Source organism: Glycine max, chromosome 1 (genome assembly GCF_000004515.6).
Source record: "Glycine max cultivar Williams 82 chromosome 1, Glycine_max_v4.0, whole genome shotgun sequence".
NCBI classification, from domain to species: domain Eukaryota; kingdom Viridiplantae; phylum Streptophyta; class Magnoliopsida; order Fabales; family Fabaceae; genus Glycine; species Glycine max.
The window spans coordinates 26,336,741-26,345,739 of NC_016088.4; the positions used below are offsets into that span (position 1 = coordinate 26,336,741).

The 8,999-nt window shown below is 33.2% G+C and overlaps 1 long non-coding RNA gene across 1 annotated transcript; it reads right to left on the reverse strand.

The window, feature by feature from the left end:
- Window positions 1–6,621: 6,621 nt before the first annotated feature.
- On the reverse strand, window positions 6,622–8,639 carry LOC121174082 (uncharacterized). Its single transcript, XR_005889856.1, has 2 exons — window positions 8,530–8,639; window positions 6,622–6,923 (listed from the first exon to the last, which is right to left on the reverse strand). It is a non-coding gene; the product is annotated as an uncharacterized lncRNA (long non-coding RNA).
- Window positions 8,640–8,999: the final 360 nt, after the last annotated feature.

The window sequence follows — 8,999 nt, forward strand, 5'->3', positions numbered from 1 at the left end:
GAAAGAAAAATTTCTAGCCGGTCTTCCAAGATCATTAGGAGACAAGGTTAGAGATAAAATCCGTAGTCAATCTACCAATGGAGACATTCCATATGAAAATTTAAGCTATGGTTAATTAATTTCCTATGTCCAAAAGGTAGCCTTAAAAATCTGCCAGGACGACAAAATTCAGAGGCAATTAGCCAAAGAAAAGGCTCAAACAAAGAGGGATTTAGGTTCCTTCTGTGAACAATTTGGCTTACCAGCCTGCCCAAAACAAAAGAAGAAACAAACCTCTAGGAAAGAAACCCAGGATCATAAGCCAACAAATAGAAGGAGATTTTCAAAAAGAAGATACTCTCAAAAACCCTCAACCAGTAGAGAAATGGAAAGTCCTAAACAAAAAATAAAAACAAAAATAACGTGCTACAATTGTGGAAAACAAGGCCACATTAGCAAATATTGTAGACTAAAAAAGAAGTTAAGAAACCTTAACCTAGAACCTGCAATTGAAGAGCAAATAAACAATTTGCTCATAGAAACCTCGGAGGAGGAAACAGAAACAGAAACTTCATCTTCCGTGCTTTCCGATGAAAACCTAAATCTAATCCAACAAGATGACCAACTATCATCAACAGATGATGATGGGCAAATCAATACTCTAACGAGAGAAGAAGATCTCTTGTTTGAAGCAATCAATTCCATACCTGACCCCCAGGAAAAGAAGGTTTTCCTGGAAAAACTCAAGAAAACATTAGAGGTAAAACCTAGACAAAATGATTTTATCACGAACAACAAATTTGATGTAAGTAACATACTCAAGAGATTAGAAAATTCTTCAACCAAACCAACGACAATCCAAGATCTCCAAACAGAGATAAACAATCTAAAAAGAGAGGTAAAAGAACTTCGTCAACAACAAGAAATTAATCAGATCATTCTTTCTCAGCTTGAGGAAGATAGTGATTCTGAAAGTGCCCACAACAGTGAAGAAAATCAACCAGAAAATTTAGAAGATGACATGTTTATGGGATTAATCAACAAGATTAAAATCCAAAATTTTTACATAAACATAAAAATAATTATTAATGATTTCGTTTTAGAAACAATGGCCCTATTTGACACAGGGGCTGATTCAAACTGCATTTTAGAAGGATTAATTCCTACAAAATTCTTTGAGAAAACCTCAGAAAAATTAAGTACAGCAAACGGCTCAAAATTAAAAATTAATTTTAAACTATCAAATGCAATCATTGAAAACCAAGGTCTTAGGATTAACACAAACTTTCTTCTGGTAAAAAACCTTAAGAATGAAGTAATCTTAGGAACACCCTTCATTAGAGCCCTGTTTCCCATCCAAATATCTAATGAAGGAATAACCACAAATTATTTAGGAAGAAAGATTATATTTAATTTTTCTACTAAACCAATTTCCAGAAATATAAATTTTATAGAAAATAAGATTAATCAAATTAACTTCTTAAAAGAAGAAGTATCTTTTAATAATATTCAGATACAACTAGGAAAACCCCAAGTAAAAGAAAAAATTCAATCTTTATTAAATCATATTGAATCAACTGTCTGCTCTGAATTGCCACATGCATTTTGGGACAGAAAGAAACATATTGTTGATCTCCCCTACGAGAAGGACTTTAGGGAAAAACAAATTCCCACAAAAGCCAGACCAATCCAAATGAATGAAGAACTCCTTCAATACTGTCAAAAGGAAATCAAGGATTTACTTGATAAAGGCCTAATCCGGAAAAGCAAAAGCCCATGGTCTTGTGCGGCTTTTTATGTCAACAAACAATCTGAGATTGAGCGTGGAACACCCCGCTTAGTCATAAATTACAAACCACTAAATCAAGCATTACAATGGATTAGATATCCTATTCCAAACAAAAAAGATTTGCTTAACAGATTAAATTCTGCAAAGATATTTTCAAAATTTGATATGAAATCTGGATTTTGGCAAATCCAAATCCAAGAATCAGATAGGTACAAAACAACGTTCACTGTACCTTTCGGGCAATATGAATGGAATGTAATCCCATTCGGACTGAAGAATGCCCCTTTAGAATTTCAAAAAATTATGAATGATATTTTCAGTCCCTATTCAAAATTTGTTATTGTCTACATAGATGATGTTTTAATCTTTTCCCAAAACATTGACCAGCATTTCAAACATCTCCAAACCTTCATCCATATCATCAAACAAAATGGTTTGGCAGTCTCCAAATCAAAAATCAATCTTTTCCAAACACGAATTCGATTCCTTGGTCACAATATTTATCAAGGAACAATCGTTCCAATCGAAAGGTCAATTGAGTTTGCTAGCAAATTCCCTAATCAAATCTTAGACAAAACCCAGTTACAAAGATTTCTAGGTTGTCTAAATTACGTAGGTGAATTTGTCCCCTACTTAAACAATATTGTCAAACCATTGCATGATAGGCTAAAGAAAAATCCGCCTCCTTGGTCTGACCTCCATACCCAAACAGTTAAAGAAATCAAAGTCAAAGTCCAATCCATAAAATGTCTGTATCTTCCCATACCACAGGCATTCAAAATTGTCAAAACTGATGCATCAGACATCGGTTACGGTGGCATCCTCAAACAACAAGTACATGGTCAAGAACATGTCATCGCATATACTTCAAAACACTGGAATCCTGTACAATTAAAGTATTCAACTGTTAAAAAAGAAGTTTTAGCAATTGTTTTGTGCATTTCCAAATTTCAATCTGATTTATTAAATAAAATTTTTTTAGTAAGAGTTGACTGCAAATCAGCCAAAGATATTTTACAGAAGGATGTAAAAAACCTTGCCTCAAAACAGATTTTTGCAAGATGGCAAGCAATTTCAAGTGTCTTTGATTTTAATATAGAATATATCAAGGGCTCTTCCAACTCTCTACCTGACTACCTCACCCGTGAATTTTTACAGAAAATTCCCGATGCCTCCTAAGGTGTCTAATTCCTCCGGCAGAGGAGGAAGATCCAGTACAAAAGGTAAAGAAGTTCTACTGGCTCTACCAGAGCCAATAACCAAAAAGGCAACTACAACATCTTCTGGGTCACCTACCCAGACTGGGTCATCAACCCAGAAAGGAAAACTTGAAGGGTCATTGACCCAGACAACTACCATCAAATCTGAGTCATCAACTCAGGAATCTCCAAAACCAACAACAAGCAAACAGACCGTGGCTGACTATGCCTGGTCAATACAAACTCTCTTGGCCTTAGAAGATATAGGCCTCACCAAAATACCAAAATTAGCCAAAAAGACCTGGGCAGAAATGGCCTCAGAATCAGACGATGATTCTGAAACAGATCTACAAAAACAAATCCAAAAAGCCAAACAGACCAAAACCGTCTGTAACCAAAAACCAAGCCAATCATTGACTAAACAAGAATCAACACCACAACCCGGTAACAGTTACATTTCAAAAAACAAATTTTTCAATGTTTTACAAATGGAACCAGAATACTGGGACAAGAATCCTTTCAAAGCAACCGCCAAAGCATTCCCCCCGGGATTCCATTACAAGCCAATAGCCACAAACAAAACCCGCAAATTCTACGAATTCATCCTAATAGATACAAACTCAGTATCTATTAAACACTTCAAAGACCCCAAAGATCCAAATCTAAATACCCATTCCACAATCCAAATCTTGAAGGTGATGCAGCCACGGCATTATGGCTCAAACTTAAACCAACCCAAAAAATTCTCTGCACCATTTGACCCTACAGGATATAATTATTGGGATTACATTGACGCCTGGACCAATGTGTTCTGGCATCAAAATAGTAAATTCAAGCATTCATGGCTGATTTACTTCAAAAATAATACTGCATATAATTTTCCAAATTGGTTCCTCCAATGGTGGAACTACTTCGGACCAATTCCACAAATATTTCCAGAAGAAGTCCAACAGGGATTCGAACAATTCAACAAGCTCTATAATAGCAAGGAATCACGTATTCCGGCAGACTTAAAGTACTTTTCCAGTTTTGCCTTGTCATGGATCTTTTCATGGCAATACAGATACGGAAAAACTGAAAACAACAAGCAATATCCACCATTACAGAGACACGCCTTTGTAAAATGGTGGTCACAATTCGATACCTCAAAGGCTGCTCCAGATCAAGTCAAGAACTGGTTCCAGAGCAATCCTGAGTTCCTTAAACCTGCTGATCCAGAGACATCTTTGTTTCTAAATCAGAAGTCGCAACTGGCAGCATTCTTAGCAAGCTCAAAATCTAAAGAGAGTCTTGCTCAGAATCTCAAAGAAGTTCTCCAACTACTTCAACAGGAAGTGGAAGAAGAACCTTCCAAGAAGGAAGCTGAATCATCCGAGACTAATGATGACCAAGAAGATGATCCATTCTACCAGAATGAAGATGACTGTTTTGGTATATCATTGGACGACGATTAATTAGTTGTAGTAATCATGAATTATTGTAACTAATTTGTCAGTTTCTTTTAAATAATGTAATTTGTAAAAGTTTGGTAACAGTTCCGGTAAACATTACCGTTACTGTAGAAACAGTAAAAATTGGGTCTATTTAAAGGAGTCCTCGTCCCCTTTGTGAGGCACCCTTTCAGATAGTCCCAGAATCAGGTTTTTAGAGAGAGAAGCTCTGCCTAGGGAAAAACTCTTTGTATGCTTTTCTTTCAGTTTTAATAAATTTCAAGTTCTATTTTCCATATCTCCCTTCTCCCCTCACCGATCCTGTGCGGCTCTGCCGCCGCTTCGGTTTCTTTGTTTTCAAAAACCTGGGTTTGTAAGCCGTTTCGGTGTGCCCTTGATATCTGCTTTACAATTTTATAATTCTTATTTTTTGATTATCATACTGCATTCTTACTTCCTATCTGTCCGTTTGATCTTATTCCGTTGACCTCTGGTATATATATATATATATATATATATATATATATATATATATATATACATAATATCTCATGACATCACTCGAGGACCTCCCATTTTTTATTGCTAATGCGATAAGTTCTCTATCCTTACATAGTTCCATAACAAAAACTATTTGGAACCATTTTAATTTTGAACACATTGTCTTTTGAGCACCTTGTCAATTGCCTCGACTAATGACATCGAATCAAATTCGTCGTCCTGCATGAACATATTTAATGTATGCGCATAAGAATGAGTTTAATATGTAAATTACATAGTGATATTTGGTAATGAAACTAACAATAGATAATGAAGCAAGTCAGAGGCATACTGAAACACATAAAGATGCTAACAACACGATTGCGAAGAAGATTAAAATCTCAAATACCAAGTGAAATGCTAAATCTTTAGCTTACCCGTATCAGTTACCCCAACAAAATCATATATTTAAAAAATAACTTTTTTACCAAGTTTGCATTTTCCATTGGAGAGGTCGAGAAGACAAGCCACCGGAAACTATGGTTTGATTCCTAAAAGCAAAAATATGATTAACAATTGACATTTAACTTGCAGAAAACCATAAATCAAAGATGCGAATGTAAAAAAAGAAAAGATAATTGACGCCATACCTACACAGTGTTCACTTTGTCAAAGATTGAGCCAATGGAGAAGAACAAAGACACAATTTGTCATGCAGAGACATCTTTGTTCAAAAATATGATGCAAGAAAAAGGAAGGTTTTGGATGGAGAATAGGTCTTTTCTCATAACACAAAGGGTATTAGGTAAAAAAAATAAAAATAAAAGAGGTGGCATGAGGAGAGACTCAGAAATAGATGAATTTCTTTTCCCAGACACATGGATATTAGAGGTAATAGATAGATATAAGTTTCCTCTTGGATAATTTATTATGATAACTAAATTCTAAAAATCCTCAAAAAACTACAAAACTAAAAATCTTCAAAGCACATCCTTTACTTTCCTGCATTTTCATTGAATTTAATTGTGCAAAAGAAATAACATGTGCTCGAGAGAATTTCATATACACAAACTACCAGAACTTTATGAATAAAATTGAAGAAAATAGGTATGCACCAAGAATTTATGTCCAGCCAAAAAACATGCAGCAAACATATCAAGAATCAACTATTAGCTTTCCAAAGCTTAATTGTAGTTGTTTCATACAATACATCCTTATTGTCATTAAGAAAAACACGAAACTCTTTAATAATTGATTGGTCCTCTAAACTAAGTCATCTTCCAAGAGCAGTAGATTTATAAAAAAGATCCAGATAGGAAACCCAAATTAATTTGCATGCAAAAAATATTTTAAACTCACATGGATCTTCATTGACAGTCTTATTAACTTTTAAGTTATCAAACGTGCTCGAGAGAATTTCATATACACAAACGACCAGAACTTTATAAATAATGTTGAAGAAAACAGGTATGCACGAAGCATTAATGTCCAGTCAAAAAACATGCAGCAGACATATCAAGAATCAACTCCTATCTTTCCAAAAGCTTAATTGTAGTTGTTTCATCCAATACATCCTTGTTTTCACTGTGAAAAGCATGAAACTCTTTAATAATTGATTGGTCCTCTAAACTACTATTCTTCGATGCATAGTCATCTTCCAAGGGTAGTCGATTTATCTAAAAGATCCAGTTAGGAAACCCAAATTAAGTTGCATGCAAAAAAAAATTATAAACTCACATGGATCTTCATTGACAGTCTTATTAACTTTTAAGTAATCAAAGAGAATTTCATATACCCAAACTGCCAGAACTTTATAAGTAAAATGGAAGAAAACAAGTATGCACCAAGAATTAATGTCTAGCCAAAAAACATGCAGCAGGCATATCAAGAATCAACTACTACCTTTCTAGAAGCTTCATGGCAGTTGTTTCATCCAATACATCCTTGTTGTCAATAAGAAAAGAATGAAACTCTTTATTAATTGATTAATACTCTAAATTTCTATTCTTTGATGAAGAGTCATCTTCCAAGAGGCAGTCGAATTATCTAAAAAATCAAGATAGGAAACCCAAATTAATTTGCATGCAAAAATATCTATAAACTCACATGGATCTACATTGACAATCTTTATTAACTTTTAAGTAATCAAATGTGCTTGAGAGAATTTCATATACACAAACTACCAGAAAGAACTTTATAAATAAAATTGAAGAAAACATGTATGCAACAACAATTAATGTCCAACCAAAAAACATGCAGCAGACATATCAAGAATCAACTACTACTTTTCTAAAAGCTTCATTGTAGTCGTTTCATCCAATACATCCTTGTTGTCATTGAGAAAAGCACAAAAAATTAAAGATTAAGAATACAAATGAAGTAGTGATTTCATTGCCTAAAGCCATAAAAGAGTATTAGAAATTACTCCCAAGCTCTACCCATTTTTCAAAAAAAAAAAAAAACTAACTCATAAATGAGTATCAATATTATTGATTTGATTTACTACCATGTGTTTATTGGATTAATGTTGTGAACATAAGTTTTAGATGCAAAAGAAGAATGAAATAGAGAAGAGTACAAGCAAAAAGATGCAACATGAAGAGTATAATTCTTATTTAAAGATCAACAACATGAAGAGAGTATCTGTTTACCAGCACTAATGAACTTCAAACTGACCTCTTCAAATGATAAAATATAATTCTCTTCAAATGATAAAGATTAAGAATACAACTAAAGCAGTAATTTAATTGCCTAAAACCATAGAAGAGTATAAAAATTAGAAGAGTATTAGAAATTGCTCTCAAGCTTTACCCATTTTTTTATATAAAAAAACCTAACTCATAAATGAGTATCAACGTTATTGAATTACTACTATGTGTGTGGTTGGATTATCTTTGTGAATACAAGTTTTAGATGCAAAAGAAGAATGAAATAGAGAACAATATAAGCAAAAAAAAAAAAAAATTCTTCTGAAAAACAAAATTACAATATAAACTCTTCAAAAAAATTCACTCATTGAAAAACATTGTAGATTTGTAGTCGTATAATTCTTATTTAAAGACCAACAACATGAAGAGTACCTATTCACCAACACTAATGAACTTCAAAGTGACCTCTTCAAATGACAAAATATAATTGATTAGCAATTCATAAACAAAACCATCTAAAATATTCATTGGACTATCTTTAGGGAGTGATGTTTCTTAAATGAAAAAGTTGTGATTGTTTTACATATGGATCTCCATGTTTGAAGAAGATTCATTAGGAAAATATGTATAATGATATCTATACATTATGATTTGGGCAATTTTCAGTATAATTGGACCATGATTTGGTAGTGTTAAAAGTTTATAAGCATGAGAGTCCAACCCACCACTAAATATATATTAACCAAAATCACAAGGGGTAGCATAATTAATTTTAAGTAATCAAATGTTAATTTTCAAACTGTAAAACTGAAATATAATAAATAATAACTACCATCAAATTATCTTAACCTAGACACACCTATATCTTAGAATTGCTTAAGCACTCATAGCACAATCCATGACGATTTTAGGCTTAATAACTGTAAACACACAGTAAAATGGATAATATAAAGGGCATATTGAATTTCACCATCTTCTCGCTTAAAACATGGTAATCTACTTACATCAATAGTATCAGATTGAAGGTTTTAGTCCTGAGGGCCAAGGTCTGCAATTTTCCCCCTTAATCAGCAAGCATGCAATGATGCATTGTAAATGAAAGTCAATCATCTGAAAGCTTGAGAAAAAATTATTTGATTGAGCTAACCATGCACAATTTTCTTTTCAAAGTTCATGTTTAATAATAAACTTAGGCATTACATTAGCTAAAACATTTCAAAGTTCATTTGGGCATTAGATCAAACACATAACTTGCAACTCATAAATCAGTCCAAAACAAATAAAAAAACATAATATCATTCAAACAAAATGCAAAAAGACTCATGTAGAATTATCCAGATAAAATAGAGCACTGCACAGTGCTACACAAATACACAAATGACAATTATTATAAACGGAACCACTACATTACAAAAAGGATAGAAAGTAACAGGCTTACATCCTAACCAGCAACCATTAAACTTTCAACAACAAC